General features: G+C 40.4%; 1 pseudogene; it reads right to left on the reverse strand.

Moving 5' to 3' along the window:
- Positions 1–326: 326 nt before the first annotated feature.
- LOC131810519 (E3 ubiquitin-protein ligase RNFT1-like) lies at positions 327–5,483 on the reverse strand (annotated as a pseudogene).
- Positions 5,484–6,967: the final 1,484 nt, after the last annotated feature.

The raw sequence follows: 6,967 nt of genomic DNA on the forward strand, positions 1-6,967 counted from the left end.
CTCCCAAACTGTTTGCAAACTTTTTTTAAAAAGATTTATTTATCTTAGAGAGTGTGGTGGGGAGGGGCAGAGGGAGAGGAAGAGAGACTCTCAAGCAGACTCTCCACTGAATGTGGAGCCTGATGTAGGGCTCCATCTCATGATCCTGAGATCATGACCTGAGCCAAAATCAAGAATCAGATGCTTAACTGACTGAGTTACCCAGGTACCACTGGAAACATTTTTCTTAAATTTTAACAAAGAAATCTATCCCAGTGACTTTAGTAATGGTCATTATAACCAAATACAATTAATATTTTGTGGTTTTAATAGTTTATAGGACTTAATTATGTTTGAAGGTGTGATGAAGTAGCTCCATCTTTCCTTTTGGTTATGTGGTTTGAAATCATAGTTCTCACTAGTGGACATTCTCTTGATGAAACCACGAGGTAATGCATTATTTGGGAAATATATACTGACAGATGGGAAAAATAATCTTACAAAATTCTGCTTGACATATTGGTCAGCTATTATCTGAACCAGTCACTTTATAGCTTGGTCATGTAAAGAATATTCACAAAACCTGTCTGAAAATCCTTATCTTAAAAAAAAATCCAAAAACATTAAAATGAGGTAGAATAAAGCTAGTAACATCTGAAGATTCTAGTTATATTACCAAACTCCCTGTGGTTAATAAGGTAATGGAACAAAACAGATATGGGAACAAAATTCTTCTAAGAATGCATACCAGTAATTCTTGGATTTAAAAGGCATCATGAAAGAAGGTACCAATAAAATAAGGCATTTCAAGCCTATGAAGAAGACTTTCAGAATGAAGACTGTAGTTATGGTAATCCAAAGTACTTCCCAGAAGCTTGAATGACCCAAAGTAGGATTTACAAAGATTAAGTTGTAATAAAGTAACTGAAAATGAAAGAGAACAGGAAAAAGGGGAGCCCTTTTACACTCTTGGTGGAAATGCAAGTTGGTGCAGCCACTTTGGAAAACAGCATGGAGGTTCCTTAAGATATTAAAAATAGAGCTACCCTATGACCCTGCAATTGCACTACTGGGTATTTACCCCAAAGATACAGATGTAGTGAAAAGAAGGGCTGTCTGTGCCCCAATGTTCATAGCAGCAATGGCCACAATCTCCAAACTGTGGAAAGAGCCAGGATGCCCTTCAACAGACAAATGGATAAAGAAGATATGGTCCATACATACAATGGAGTATTATGCCTCCATTAGTGAGGATGAATACCCAACTTTTGTATCAACATGGATGGGACTGGAGGAGATTATGCTGAGTGAAATAAGTCAGCAGAGAGAGTCAATTATCATATGGTTTCACTTACTTGTGGAGTATAAGGAATAGCATGGAGGACATTAGGAGAAGGAAAGGAAAAGTGAATTGGGGGAAATCGGAGGGGGAGACAAACCATGAGAGACTGTGGACTCTGAGAAATAAACTAAGGGTTTTAGAAGGGCGAGGAGTCAGGAGGATGGGTAATCCTGGTAGTGGGTATTAAGGAGAGGACACTGCATGTGGTGCATAAACAATGAATCTTGGAGCACTGAAAAGATAAGATTAAGAAAAAAAAAAAAAGATCCTGTCAAGAATACAAGTAACCAAGTGTACTGAATCTTTGGGCACTTTTTCTTAGAAAAACCCAAATTACAGTGCTTTTGTCTCAGAAATGAAGGCAAGGCCCTTCTTTTGTCTATCTTGTTGTATGACCACTTTGGGAGGTTGATGCTGCTGCATTGTCCACAGTTCCTAGAGAGTGGCATGACCCTTGAATACGTTTTCTCTGATCCACATTCCTTTGCATCAGGACTGTGTTTACTCTAATGATGAAAGGATGGAAATCTCGCAGTGGTGTCAGAGATAGTGGGAGACTGTCCTACATCTTAAGTCAGGGTCCTTACCTCTAAACCCCACTACAACTAACTTTGTTAGCCTCAATAGCAGCAGCAAAGCTAGGTTTCAATGGGATTTTGTGTTCAAGTATTTTTTTCAAAAATTGTCTTAAAATTTGGGTTCTAATAGTTTTCATATCGCCTTCCTAGACAGACCCCCCAATTTCTGGACCCTCAACTGCTTCTTACAAACTGGCCAATTATTTCCTGAGCTCCTTTCTTACAATACTTTGCTTGACCTACAAAATAAACGTAAGCCCAGAGTTATTCTCTTGCCAACTACTTCCCCCAGAGTTACAGTCTCAGTGGGCATATGGTCTACTTTCCAAGTTATCCTAGGCAAGTTTAACACAGGTTTTGTCCCTGTGTAATTTGGGTGTCCATTTTTACAGCTCTGTGATAGAGTCCTTTATAATAGTCCTGACATCTTCCATTTTTTTAAATTTCCAAAGTTTTTTTTGACTATTATATGATCTCTGCAGCTCCATATAAATTTCAGACTAATCTTCTCAACTGCTACCAAAAAACTCTGCTGAGATCAGGAACTGAAGCTGGAGAAGTAGGTGAAGAGGGAGGAGAGGAGAGTAGGTGGAGCAGGAAGTCACCAAGAAGTCCTCCCAAAGCACTGGCAGGGTGGACAAATCAGGACTTAAGGGGTGTCTGCTGAAATGGTCCATAAAGAGGACTTTGGAGGTCTGTGCTGGGCTGTGATCTGGTTCTTATGGTTGCCTTTCTGAGTTTTCCATTGGGTATCGTGGTGAGTTGCTGCTGGTCAGCAGGGCAGGCAGATGGACATGGACATCTGACCTCAACAGCTGGACCTAGAAGCAGAGGAGAGTGCAGAGTGGGGAACAGCAAGTACAAACCGGGACCTGCTTGCTTCTCTGCACTCTTTTTTTAAAAAAAAATAATTAATTTATTTTCAGAAAAACAGTATTAATTATTTTTTCACCACACCCAGTGCTCCATGCAATCCGTGCCCTCTATAATACCCACCACGTGGTACCCCAACCTCCCACCCTCCTGCCACTTCAAACCCCTCAGATTATTTTTCAGAGTCCATAGTCTCTCATGATTCACCTCCCCTTCCAATTTACCCCAACTCCCTTCTCCTCTCTAACACCCCTTGTCCTCCATGATATTTGTTATGCTCCACAAATAAGTGAAACCATATGATAATTGACTCTCTCTGCTTGACTTATTTCACTCAGCATAATCTCTTCCAGTCCCGTCCATGTTGCTACAAAAGTTGGGTATTCATCCTTTCTGATGGAGGCATAATATTCCATAGTGTATAAGGACCACATCTTCCTTATTTATTTATTTGTTGAAGGGCATCTTGGTTCTTTCCACAGTTTGGCGACCGTGGCCATTGCTGCTATAAACATTGGGGTACAGATGGCCCTTCTTTTCACTACATCTGTATTTTTGGGGTAAATACCCAGGAGTGCAATTGCAGGGTCATAGGGAAGTTCTATTTTTAATTTCTTGAGGAATCTCCACACTGTTCTCCAAAGAGGCTGCACCAACTTGCATTCCCACCAAGAGTGTAAGAGGGTTCCCCTTTCTCCACATCCTCTCCAACACATGTTGTTTCCTGTTTTGTTAATTTTGGCCATTCTAACTGGTGTAAGGTGATATCTCAATGTGGTTTTAATTTGAATCTCCCTGAGGGCTAGTGATGATGAACATTTTTTCATGTGTCTAAAAGCCATTTGTATGTCTTGATTGGAGAAGTGTCTATTCATATCTTCTGCCCATTTTTTGATATGATTGTCTGTTTCATGTGTGTTGAGTTTGAGGAGTTCATTATAGATCCTGGATATCAACCTTTTGTCTGTACTGTCATTTGCAAATATATTCTCCCATTCCGTGGGTTGCCTCTTTGTTTTTTTGACTGTTTCCTTTGCTGTGCAGAAGCTTTTGATTTTGATGAAGTCCCAAAAGCTATAAGTAGAAGAATGAAACTCGACCATTCTCTTACACCGTACACAAAGATAAACTCAAAATGGGTAAAAGACCTCAACGTGAGACAGAAATCCATCAGAATCCTAGAGGAGAACATAGGCAGTAATCTCTTCAATATCAGCCACAGCAACTTCTTTCAAGATATGTCTCCAAAGGCAAAGGAAACAAAAGTGAAAATGAACTTTTGGGACTTCATCAAAATCTGCATCTCTTTCTTCTCACCTCTAACCATGATGACCCTCAGAGCATAAAGGCTGCTGCTTCATTTCACTTTCCAAATCATGTGCAAGTTTGTAACCCGGAACCAAATAGGGAAGAAGATGAAAAAATATAGTCCCAACTTAGACTGAGACAAAATAAAACCATTTTCTTTTTCTCTGTGTCACCACCTTCATCCAACCAGCCACCAACTTCTGGTGATTCTACATTATTTCTGCATTATAAACCATTCCCTTCTCTGCCATTGTTCTTTCTTAGTTTAATTGCTCATATATTTTATGACTGGAATACTGTAGTCGCCCCTAACTTGTGATTACATCAAAATGGTCATGTAGGTTGTGCACTGCACAACTTCATGGGTGCTATTCATAGACCACATGTTTAATGGCTCTCCCTAGAGTTGTTTGAGGTACAACATGCAGAACTGTACACAGTTCCATCTCCGGTCTAGCTCTGCTTCCTTCAGTAACTTGGGTCATCCTTTTTTTTTTTTTTTTTTTAAAGATTTTAAAAGACAATGCACAGAGATCACAAGTAGGCTGAGAGGCAGGCAGAGAGAGAGGAGGAAGCCGGCTCCCTGCTGAGCAGAGAGCCCAATGTGTGACTCAATCCAAGGACCTTGGGATCATGACTGGAGCCGAAGGTAGAGGCTTTAACCCACTGAGCCACCCAGGCGCCCCTGGGTCATCCTTTTAAAAGGCAAAATGGACCCTGTCATTTTCCTGCCAAAAATTGTTGGCCTCTCATGCCCTTCAGGATAAAATTCAAATTTCTTAGCATAGCATGCAATCTATTCATGATTAGCAGATGAGCCTGAGCTCTGGAATCAGAATTTCTCTTTCTTTTTCCTTCCTTCCTTCCTTTTTTTTTTTTTTTGAAGATTTTATGTATTTATTTGACAGAAAGAAAGAGACACTGAGAGAGGGAACACAAGCAGGGGTGTGGGAGAGGGTGAAGCAGGTTTTCCACTGAGCAGGGAGTCTGACGTGGGGCTCCATCCTAGGACCCTGGGATCATGACCTGAGCTGAAGGCAGATGCTTAATGACTCAGCTACCCTAGTGCCCCTGGAATCAGAATTTCTAAGTTAGAATTTTATCTTATCCACTTCTACAATGTATGACCTTGGGCAAATCACTGACTCTAACTGGGTTTCTGTTTCTTTAACTATGAAATGGGGGAGGAGGCTGAGAATAGTACTTTCCTCATTACCTTTTGTCAGCATTCATTGAGATGTAAAAATATAATATTCCTTCCTTAGTGTCCACCTCAACTCTATGCTTCGTCTGAACTGAACTCCTCTACTACTAGCTCTCCTTGTTACACCCCATCCTGTCTCTGTACCTTTGCACATACCTGAATCACTCTTCTTCTCTTTTCCTGGATAGATCCTGCTCATTCTCTAGGACTCAGTGACTCATCACTTTCCTTCTGGCAGCCTCCTCTAATTCCTTCAGCCTCAGTTAGTGACAGTTAGTGATGGTTCCCTTGGGCTGTCTCAGTGTCAGTGCTTGATTATACCACAGTGAATTCTCTTTTTCTGTCTTCCCCACTATAAACTATAGACTCTTGTTCCTGCTAGACTATCTAAACTCTGGTCTAAACTCTAGACCACGTTTTGCTTGACCATGTTTTACCTGTCTTTTTAGCCTGAGTTCCTAATGTAGCACTGACTAGTTTTTAAGAATGTTTGTTAGCAGGTTCTCAATAATGTTTATTGAGTTAATGTTGAATGATGAGGGCTCTAAGAGGTATTGTTATGCTTTATGGGAAAATATAAAAATGATGGAATATTTTGGGACAATGCATAGTAGCAAGAATTTTAGAATTCTGAAGTTTAGTGATTTGGTAGATTTCAAAGTATGTATGTTGCTGTTAAGAATGGAAATTTAAAAAAAAGAAAAATTTCTTTTTTTTTAAAACTTAAATTCAATGAACATACAATGTATTATTTATTTCAGGGGTACAGGTCTGTGATTCGTCAGTCTTATATAATACTCAGTGGTCATTACAGCACATACACTCCCCAATGTCCATCACCCAGTTACTCCATTCCCCACCTTCCCTCCCCTCCAGCAACTCTCTCAATTTGTTTCCTATGATTAAGAGTCTCTTATGGTTTGTTGCCCTCTCTGTTTTCATCTTATTTCATTTTTAAGAATGGAATTTTTAAAAAATTTCTTTTCAGCGTAACAGTATTCATTGTTTTTGCACCACACCCAGTGCTCCATGCAATATGTGCCCTCCCTAATACCCACCACCTGGTTCCCCCAACCTCCCACCCGCTGCCCCTTCAAAACCCTCAGGCTGTTTTCAGAGTCCATAGACTCTCATCGTTCACCTCCCTTTCCAATTTACCCCAACTCCCTTCTCTCCATCTCCCCATGTCCTTCATGTTATTTATTATGCTCCACAAATAAGTGAAACCATATGATAATTGACTCTCTCTGCTTGACTTATTTCACTCAGCATAATCTCTTCCAGTCCCATCCATATTGCTACAAAAGTTGGGTATTCATCCTTTCTGATAGAGGCATAATACTCCATAGTGTATATGGACCACATCTTCCTTATCCATTCGTCCGTTGAAGGGCATCTTGGTTCTTTCCACCTTGGTTCTTTCCATCTTGGTGACTGTGGCCATTGCTATAGACATTGGGGTACAGATGGCCCTTCTTTTCACTACATCTGTATCTTTGGGGTAAATACCCAGGAGTGCAATTGCAGGGTCATAGGGAAACTCTATTTTTAATTTCTTGAGGAATCTCCACACTGCTCTCCAAAGAGGCTGCATCAACTTGCATTCCCACCAACAGTGGAAGAAGGTTCTCCTTTCTCCACATCCTCTCCAACACATGTTGTTTCCTGTCTTGCTAATTTCGG

This window comes from Mustela lutreola, chromosome 10 (genome assembly GCF_030435805.1).
Source record: "Mustela lutreola isolate mMusLut2 chromosome 10, mMusLut2.pri, whole genome shotgun sequence".
NCBI lineage: Eukaryota > Metazoa > Chordata > Mammalia > Carnivora > Mustelidae > Mustela > Mustela lutreola.